At 42.9% G+C, this 10,832-nt stretch overlaps 1 long non-coding RNA gene across 1 annotated transcript; it reads right to left on the bottom strand.

The window, feature by feature from the left end:
* Positions 1 to 2,828: 2,828 nt before the first annotated feature.
* On the bottom strand, positions 2,829 to 9,374 carry LOC137589304 (uncharacterized). The gene is made up of 3 exons (XR_011034163.1): positions 9,172 to 9,374; positions 7,249 to 7,323; positions 2,829 to 5,925 (listed from the first exon to the last, which is right to left on the bottom strand). It is a non-coding gene; the product is annotated as an uncharacterized lncRNA (long non-coding RNA).
* Positions 9,375 to 10,832: the final 1,458 nt, after the last annotated feature.

The following is a 10,832-nucleotide window of genomic DNA, read 5'->3' on the forward strand; positions in this document are numbered from 1 at the left end:
ACTTAATTTTCCCTCAGATGTCTGTCTGTTAACCTCAGAGCTCAGGACTCAAGGTTTCTGTACTTCCTCCCCCAAAGATACCCTGAAGACGGCGCGAACTAGCGATTGTTCTGCTCAAAAAGGGCCATTCAAGGGAAATACTCAAGGGAACGGAGATTTTCCAAGGTTGCGTTCCCGGTCCGTCAACTACCTCCGGTGTGAGTGCATGTCGTCCTCTGGGTCTCAATGACGTCCTGTTAGACCGATACGTCTTCCCTGTTCACAAAGGACTAAAAGTGAGAGACGCGGACGTCCATTTGTGTTTTGCGAACACGCGCTGATGTGGCCAGAGGTTCGCGAGTCTCTCAGGTCAGATGGAAGGTTAACAGCTGTTGGCTAGGAATGTTCCCTGTGCTCACAGCCGAGACACGCCAGACGACCGGAATTCAAGACTGTGCAAAGGAAGCGACTCTAGACTGAATACATACCTGCTTTGTGATTTTACATAACACAAACAGTTTCTATCAAAAGGTTGCAGGCATCCAGGCTGCACAACGTCTTACGCGATAAGACTGTATTTGTCTGTATACTCCAGCAAGCGCAACACTTTTAATTAAGCTTTATCCTCACTGTACGATTGCTTGATTGAAAAAAGACGTCATTGCAGACAAATGATCACCTTTGTTTCAACTCCTGCATCCAATACAGGAGAAAACAAAAGAGCAAACTTTACTTCTGTTGGCAAAACTTTCCTCTCCTGCATGCCATTAAAATATATTATTCCAGTCCCCGCTCCTTGTTTACAGTGTTTGTTATTCGAACAAGAGGCATATGGAAATATGCCTGAAGGATTTCAGTGGTCTGCAAATTGCGTCTCCAATCAATGTCGGGAATCTGCGAGAAATCTTTGTAAGCCGTAATCGTGTTTTCATAGATGAGAGTGGAGAAATAAAGCTTACAAACACTCTAGACAAAGAAAAGTAAGAAGCATTACTTTGAATTTCAAGTATTTTCTTCCAAAGCCGTATAAAATGAAGGTAGGAGGAAATTAATTAAGAGAAGAAAGTGAAGGGGGGGGGGGTAACATGGCTTGATTTTTTACGTTGTTTTTATGTCTCTAAGACATCGACCTGCTGTTGCGATGACATCATTGATCTCTGTGTTCCTTTGCTGGTTCGTTGGGACCCTTATGTAGCCTTCGTAGACACTACGCCCACGCAGCCAACATCAACTCGAGCAGAAGGGTAGACGCGGACAGCCGGGCAAACCGCGGCCTGTCCAAAGCGAGGCAGATAGAGGAAGATTTATGTAATGCCGCTGCCGGATGAAAGGTTTTGAGATGAAGAAGAGTAGCGGTGACCCTCACCCAACGGCTCTCTTTCTTAAGAAGGAAAAGAAATGTTTTGTTCACACCATTGAAAGTTCTGCTGACGCAAATATGTCCCTTTCCCCAATTTAACTAGTTTCTAATCGTTTTCCAGCGTCAGGATGCATCACATATGAAACCGATTGAATGAAAGCAACGTCAATACTTCTAAATACATAAATTTTCAAAGCAAAATGAGATGCACTTACAGTATCATAGTTTCCATTTATGCATTATTGATTATTTCTTGCCTTCCTATGCCGTGGTTTCCCTCCTATCCTCTGTATCCTGGGTTCAATCCACTCATTCCGGTCACCTGCGTCGCCTCAGCCACCTGCTTTCCATTCTCTAATCAGACTCCACCTACTTACACTCAGCTCACACCGCAGTTCCCTTCCACATTTCTTTCAACCACTCTTTGTGTTTCTTGAACTCTTTGAGATCTTGTAGGTTCCCTGGATTTTGCCTCTTGGTCTTTTACTTGCTGTCCTCAGAAACCTTTTTTGGGATTTCCTTTGTTGTTCAATTAAAACCATGAATGGGGACGTCTCTTCCGGTGTTCTGCATGTGGGTCCTAACCATGATTGCATCGGTGTTCTTTTAAAACGATAATAGAGTTCTGAAGTATGGACCGTTTACCCACCAAGAAATGACGTTAAAGATGCTGAAGTTAGAGATCGTTTGACTGATTGAGTCAAAGATGTTGCACTAGTACACATGTATAGGCAATGCTAAGCTAACTAATAAGACAAGTTGCACAAAGCAAATATTCTCAGAGCTTTGCCTCGTAACAAAATGCTGCTTGCTTCTTAATGATGGTGCTCCTTGAGCCATTAGCTAATGGACGGCTGGTGCTTTGAGAGCTGTGACTAACATCTGACTCACCATCGTAAAAGGATCCAAAAATCTACTTCAACAAAAGCCTTCGTATTTACCTCTACCTGGTCTCTGGTCAGTTATTGTTGGTTTAATGATGTCAGCAGAATTCAAACAAGGTGACACAGCAAATCGCACAACACATTTTACATTCATTACTTGTTTTGGAATATATTTTGTATTTGTTTGCCATCTCTGGCAGCTTGAATGCCGACTAAAAAAAAAAAAAAAAGTCTGAATGGCGTGATTCACCCTTCCTTTAAATATCAATGCTCTTCAAACAACATAAATGGCCAGCGCCGCCTCAGTCGCTGGATTTCTAGTCGCTGAGATAAATCTAGGTCTGTGTGTGCATGTGGGAGTGTTTGCAGAAAGATGAGAGGGAACTTGGTTCCCCTCCCACCGTTTTAGCTGCCACAATCTTTCTGGGTCAGATTGATTGGTTTAGATTGGGTCAAAGCATGCCCACTCATATACATGTGCAGCGTCGGTGGGCACGACTCGCTGGCAGTTGTATCCTCTGCTCGATAATAGCTTCTTACTGAAACCAGCGGCGGCACGTCAGACAAATACGTTTCAATCAGAGGAGACAAGCAAATGAGGTCAACGCACTTGTTTATTGCAGCAAACGATCTGTCATATTTACTCTGTCGGGAAGTCTATTGGCTCTTCAGAGAGATTGAGATTGAAGGTCATCGTATCCGAGTAGCAGGAAGATAGATCCCTCGGTGGAGCTTACACTCTGGTGGTGGTGGCCGATGGCTCTCCAGAGACTGATGTGAATTAAGGTACTCGAGTATGTGGACTCAAACCCAAGGATGGACTAACGATACAGTTTGGAGGTCACCGACATTGCTTCTTGTCCTAGTTGCGTTTTGTGAAAACAGTGAAAACAGTTTCAATCACAGCAAAAAAACAAAATATTTCAACCGGGTTTTCACAGCAATGACCCAGAATGGTATGATTTAGTTTTCCCCTCAGGTTGACTGTCTCATTTTGTTTATCAGTTTGTATTTTATGGGATGTGAGCACAACCCAGAGGCTGTAAAGCAGTGGGAGAGCTAAAGATCATTGATCACATCCACAGCGTCCGTCCGAACATGGAATGTCGTCTTATCGGTTACCCTTTTCTAAAGGGATCAACATTTGCCCAGTGTCATATATCAATGAATATGTTTTCTTGGTTTCTTTCCAAGAATTAGATTAAATAATTGCATAGCCACATCTACGAGTGTCTTTCTTGGGCAAGACACTAAAGTTTGACATGACGACTAGCGGTTTCTCGGACAGAAACATGGTCCGATAGTTGACTCTCCCTTCCAGATGGTCCTGTTAAAAGCCCCTAAGTGGCAGAATAATTTTCCAGACACGGCTTTATGGAACACTTAAATTTTATTCCCTCAATGATGTAGCATTGTTTTTAAATAACACTCCTTGATTTAGCGGGAAGATTGCACGTGTAGAAAGGCTCATATATCTTAATGGTTTTGCAGCCTAGTAAATCTCATTTTAGAAATCCTCATAGTCGTAAAGATTAGGTGCACTGAAGGCTCATTACTACACAGTAATAATCTACTGGCAGTCGATGAAAACACATCTTTTTTCAAAAGTGTTGGGGGGAAGGGGGAATGAAGCCAAGTGATTCCCTTAAGACCTGAAGACAAGAAGACAGTTTCACATGCAGGCTATGCTAATCTGTGCACAAGGAGCCGGATCCCTGTAGGCATCGGAACACCGTGGGGACGCTGATGCAGGAATCATTTCGGCCTACCCTGGCTCCGAGTTGTGACACAGGCTGTTTATTCCCGATTATACCTCATGCGCAGCGACGTAAGACACAACACGGTTACTTTTCACAAACACTGTGGTTGGGATTTGCCTTACACTACCCAAAAACCCGCATAACCAATCATTATTTATCAATCTGATAACAATTCTTAGCGATGCAATGATTTTCTTCTCCGTTGAACACAAGGTTACTGAGGCATGAAAGTGCCTTCTGAGTGCGCAGACATCTGTGTCCACAACTAAGTGCAATACACAACAAGAGTTTTGAGGGGTAATAATTTCAAAACCAAATTATATATTTTTATTGATTATCCATTCCTTAAAAGCTTTTTTTTGCTGGACTCCTCACACGTAAGCCTCTGGTGCTACGAAACCATTGATTTAATGCCATAATTCATTTTTAGAAATGACAAATAACTCCATAAAAACACACAACTGAAAGGTAAAACGTGGTAAAGTTGATTCATGAGGTTATAAAGGGGGGTTTGACGTCATCTTTGCAAAAGGTGCCAATTGGGAGGCAACTTCCAGGACATCTACCCTTAATTTTCTCGAAGGGGCCCCTCAATGTTTACCTGGATTGCCTCTCCCCTTGAACACTGAGCCCATGTTTGGAACTTCCTGCTAACAAAAGAAGTCTTTCCTTCAGGGATCAATAAACTGCATACTTTATCACACTATAATTAGCTCTGCATCATTGCAATCATTAAGATAACGGTTATCAAGGGCGACTTGTAGTGGGCAAGCAGGTAAAGAGTTCAGTCTTTATGAAGGACACTGAGCGCTTCATCATGCCCGGACGGAAATTAACTGGTGACTTTGCGGTAACGCCACTGCGTCTCTAAGCACTCACTGCTCCTGTCCGTTACGGATATCACCTGTGGTCAGTAAGAGGCCCTTGGCTGGTCCTCTGTAGAGCATTATTCGACCTGGCTGTTGGGAGAAAAACCAGACGTAAGCTTAAAATATCCCCCATGCTTGACACGGCACTGCTCCAGCTGCACTCTGTAATTACCAGCAGTGCAATCAGCAGACTCCTTAATTTCCCCTGACTGACAGCCGCTGACGGCTCAATTGCAGAAAATGCACTGGTACAACTTCATAAGTAATGGAGCTGACGTGCCGAGGCATTCTTCAGCCAGGGAGGCTCTACTCAGGAAAGTGCACATTATTCCAAACACAGGAAGACATGCCGTTCCAGACGATGTTCCGTCTAGCTGCCATCGAGATACCTGCTCCCAACAGTCTTTGGTAAGACTCATCGAAAGCACGAGTCAGGGAGAAAAAAAAAGGAGGTTGTAAAGGAATAGGAATACTTCTTCCTGTAAAATGAGAGCAGCGTTCGCTCAGCTACACAAAGCACTTACCTTATATAACATGTTTAGAGCGCCACGGGAGGGGATGCTGACAGAGCTGCGACGCGGAAGCACTTTCTGGTTTTTTGCAGAAGTATTGATTTAAGCGTAAACCAATGTGAAGTGGTCCAGAACAGACGTTCCACCGGCAAAGTAATTGGAGTGAGTGAGCCAGCAGAATTGGCCCGAATAAATAGGTCACTTAATAGCTTGTTTACGGCGGAGATTTGACATGACACACGAGAGAGCAGCCAGAGACTGGGTCGAGACGAAACTGCAAGGTTGCACAGGTGCAACGGCTAAAAAACAGGGACTACAGGAGTGCAATTTGTTGGAATAACATATCTCTATACATGGGATATACACCAGGACAAGGTCATTAGAAATAGGTTAGTAGTTGACTAGGATCATATTATATACACAAAGCAGAACCAACAAACGCAACTGTAGCAGCAGACTCTTGGGTTTTTGTCAGGGTTCGTGGTCCGGATGACTCATAGGGGGCATTTACGCTGATGTAGCACCTCTGGTCTCTGGTCTAGAGCCTCCAGGTCCGGCATGCTACAACCCATAGGGGAGAAAGAGAGAACAATCAGTTCAACAGAAAGCACCTGTGACCATTAAGCTCTCCCTGGGACATTACCTGAACTACTCCCCCTTCCATTACGAAGGTGACATCGGTTCGTACCCCTATTTCTTTAGTATCCAGTTCAAACATGTGAGTGAACGATGTCATCCATCTTTTGACCCTTTTTTTTTTCCAGTCAGACCGATATTAACATGGAAATGAACGCAGCAGATGATGAACCAACCGGATGGATGTTCATCATCAGAAGCGAAGGAGGTAATACTTACACCAATGACAGGAATCGTGATGAGCTGTCATGCTGGTACATGTGCACAACCGTTGCCCCGTGAGCGATGGCGACGCAAACAACTGTCGACCACGTTTGACGGAGGCTACACATTAGCATGCATGTTGAGAAAAAACTTAATCACCTTGATTAAACCAATGCTGCGTTGTTTTCCATCTATTTCAACGGTGCCCATCTATTTTGTTACGGAGAAACTCATCAGGTAAACGGACGGCGAATAAATAAAATGATTCAAATGGTTCTCAAAAACACAATGAATCTGCGTGAGAAAAAAATATAGTCCTTGGGATTCATAACCCAGCATTTGAAAAATCAACCAGTTTTTGTTTTTCAAGATTTTATCGTAGGATGAAGAATGATTTTTTTTTGGATAGTAATGAAGGGGAAGAATCACGAATTTAAATTTTATACTATTTGTAGCATTACGTAGCGTAACATTGATTTACGTGTTTTATTTGCAGTATTCAAAGGTATGCTTAAATTTTCCCGCCAAAATGGTTAGCAGCCACATTAGCTATTTCTTAGCTCTGTGATAGTTAAAGGTTTTTTTCTGCATTTGTTAACGTTATCTTGAATAAATATCGTACAGATCGAAAGTCGCACTCATACATTCCCAACAAGTCCGTATTTGGTGAGCCGTGATTTTTATATAATATTATAGATTGATTTTCTCCCTTCCAGGCAGTCATTAATTTCAGCAAATGAAACTGGAACTTTGTCGAGGTTGGAAATCAATCACAGCGAAGGGGAGGAACAAGAAAAAGAAAACAACTGGTATACTTTTTCTCTTCCTTCTCGCCTCTGGGTAAGTAAGACTTGGCAGCCGGCAGCGGAACGCTAACTTTATTCACCCAAATTTAAAAAAGGCTAACATATTTACATAATCTTTTATCACACCATCAGTGGATTTTTTTTTCTGAAATCAGTAGTCTGACAACTTCTGAATGTGATGCCGCCGGGCAACAAATATTACTTGAATGCACATAGAAGAAAGATTATTCATGCTTACCTTGTCGGAGTGTCACATCGACACAAAGGATGACTCGCTAGTCGCTGCCACGATTTTTCCTGTAGTCTGCAAACGCTTCAAATGAAGAGATCAATCTGTTAGCTTTTAAATAATGATATAACTTAGTTAAAGTGCGTGATTGTCAAGGATCCTCAGGCTCCCCCGTTAGATTTTTTTTTCTCGGTTTTCCGATATTTCAAAGAGTCGATTCGCGGACGCTACGTCACGCGGAACCGTTCTTCTTTTCTTTGCTCTTGATTCGGGTTCTCTTAAGTACTCCGGCATCTCGAACACTGCCACAAAAGACGCAGGAAAATCCATTTGTCATGTCCCTTGCAGTACAATTCATTATGGATGGTGCACTGAAGCACTACAAAAGCAGCAATTGCTTTAAAGGATCAGCTTTTCAGTGTTTTCTGAGAAACCAATTTCGGAACATAATTAATCTTCCAGGATGGCTGTTTTGTGCTGGTCGGTAAAGGTGGAACTCTGTCATCACTGTTGTGGAGAGTAATTGAGAATGGATGATGCTTACATAGCCAGTGACATGCGGGAAGCTGGCCTTTTTATTTCATTGCTTTTTTAACATTTGAGGACAAAAATGTCAATATAGCATCCTCTGCAAAAGAAGAAAAAAAAATACAAAAATATGAAAAGTCATCATCCTTGAATTAAAAAGTAAAATAACAGAGCGACTTCATGAATAATTTATGAAGAAGATGCACAAGAATGGAAGATAAGTGAATTGATCACGGTATATTTATCTGTGATTGTTTGTCTTTTGTGTGGCTCTGTGATGAGCTGGCATCTTACTCGGGTTGTACCCCGCCTCTCGCCCATATCTTGCTGAGATAAGGTGAATAAGCATTTTAATAGCTTGTTTTTTAAAAAGTTTTTACAACTGGACGTTTTGCACATTGGGGCTTTTATTTATTAAAACCATTTCCTGTCAGCCGTCCCAGATTCTGCCTTTTCGCCTCGGCGACCTCTGACAAAAACAGACAAGGAGCATCCGCCCACTGATCAATTACTAACACCGGGGTGTTTATTGGTCATTGAATCTGGACAACATTTCTGGTGGATTAATACATTTAAGACATCTCTCAAGTCGGATTTTACGTCGCCGAGGGATTCGTTTTGTTTTATTTTCGGAAAAGAAAATGCATAACGACTTATTTTGGAAAGTGAGACGTCCCTTTGGCCGTGTGGTCGGCGGATTGTAGCCGTGGAGATCGGACAGGGTTCAGGAAGGTCTTGTCTGTGTTTGATAAATTGCCAAACAGACAGCAGGAGCAAAAGGGATTGTATAATGAGGAGACGAGAGGAGGAGTAAATGGAAGGGAAATGTGCATCTGTATCCTCAGTCGGGGCAGGGAGGTCCAGCAGCATGGCAGGTATACAAGGTCAATATTTTACTTTGGCTTGTCCACTGTAATTAAATTACAGGAAGAGTCCCTCAGGAAAACCTGGAGGTACACACTACCACCACCCCCCCCCCACACACACACACACACCGCCAAGCCATGCAATTTGTTTAGTCAGCACAACACAACCAATTTGAGGTCATTTCAGCAATTAATATGGAAAATGATTGGCCAATCAGAGCCGGCCTGTCAACTGGATTCTGATTGGCCAATGTACAGTATATATGTATATATATGTATATACATATACTGCATATATATATATATATATATATATATATATATATATATATATATATATACACACACACATACATACATACATACACATATATATATGTGTGTGTGTGTGTGTGTGTACACGGTATATATATTATACACACACACACGTGTGTAATTATATTAACAAATAAAACAAAAACTGAAATATATTTGCGGGGGGGCGGAGCGTCCAAAACACGTGTTAGAATAAAGCGGCTCTTCGATTGGCTGATCCTACCAGGAAGTCTTGACGCTCTTGATGACGTCAAGGCGTCAGCTGCTCCAACAGGAAAGCTCCAACATGGTTCCCCACGTCGCGCTTCGGAGCTCGGCTGCGCTCGTCCTGCTGCTGGTCCTCAGCTTGGCCCCCCCGGTGGAAGCGTACGACGCGGGGGACGCGCTGGCGCTGCTGCTGGGGGCCATCCTGTCCGTGGTGGGGGTCTGCGCCTGCCTCGGCTGGTACACCCGGAGGCGGGAGGCGCAGCTCTGAGAGACGTTGACGCCGCTCCTCCGCGCCCGGACCCACCGCGTCCTCCCCGGGTTCTGATCCCGGATGGAGCCCCCCGGCGCCGGATGAGCCACCGATTACAAACGTGCCTTGATGGAACGAGTGCGTCAAACGCACCTGGAGGCGCAGGAGCTGGGTTGGAGACTTGCGTGGGAGGGGGGGGGGGCATCCAGGAAGTGAAGATCCAGGAACTGTTACACCCTGTTACAGACCGAACACTGTTGGTTTGCGTTGCTTATTGCGGGTTGTTTTGCGGGCGTCATTGTGACGCAATGTATTCCCTGTGCAGTGAAATCAATAATCAAACAATAAATTCATTGATTATGAACGCGCGTCACAACTTATTTCCACTGAGACTCAATTTTATTTTTTAAGTGTGTAAAAGTGGAGCCGACAACTTCCTGGATTGGCCCCCAAAGAGGGACGCGTTCCGTTTTGGTTCGGATTTGAAGTCACGTGGTCTAAATGATTAAAAATGATTCTTCATGATGGAATGAGACACAAGCATCAAAAGAAAAACCGCTGAGTCTGTAGATCCTCCCTTTACGCAGCTTAATTATATATATTTTGCGATCTATGACTGAAATTTGATGTTTAAACTATTTAAGGGTCCCAGTTTGAGGGTCACGTGATCGACCTTTGGAGCTCTGAGGTGAATTAAAGTGTAAAAAGAGACAAATAAGCTCCAGACTTCATTTTCAATCCACTAGAATTAGATTTTAAATGTGAATTAAACCTCATGCCGGTATTGGAGTTGGAGAACAAACATCTGACGGATGTTGAACAGCAGCTTCCATGTATGATCATCATATATTCATGTCTTCTGGCCCCCAGGTAGGTTTGGTTGGTTCACCTGTTGCACCGCTGGAGACATCACATCATACATGGAGGAGAAATCAAACCCGGTGAATTTATCATGCTGCTCCAGCAGAACGAACACAAAGTGCTGGTTAATAATGCACATCCGGTCCAGGGCGAGTTCTTTTACCTGGAGGTGGACCTGATATCACCTTTCACTATTTATACCATGTGCTGGACCATCTCAGGGGGCTCCCTTGGGTCTGATCTACTTCTAAGGCTGTTTTTATTAAGGCCTGTAATAATAAATTATTATATGTACGGGTGTGAATATATACATATAATCATCTAAAATATTTACTTTTTAAATTTTATTATACTTACAAAAAATATTTTATTTTATATTTATATCTCATATTTACATGACAGTTATATAATAGAATTGGATTGTGGGTAAAAAAAAAGAAAAAAAAAAAAGAAGGTAATTTTCTTTGTTTTGGTTTTTCAAGAAAATGTGTCGTTACATGTTAGAGAGGCATCGAGTACGGCTGTAACGCGTTACTGGACCCGTTGAACAGATGTTACCGTGACAC

The sequence above is a fragment of the Antennarius striatus genome, chromosome 22 (genome assembly GCF_040054535.1).
Source record: "Antennarius striatus isolate MH-2024 chromosome 22, ASM4005453v1, whole genome shotgun sequence".
NCBI classification, from domain to species: Eukaryota; Metazoa; Chordata; class Actinopteri; order Lophiiformes; family Antennariidae; genus Antennarius; species Antennarius striatus.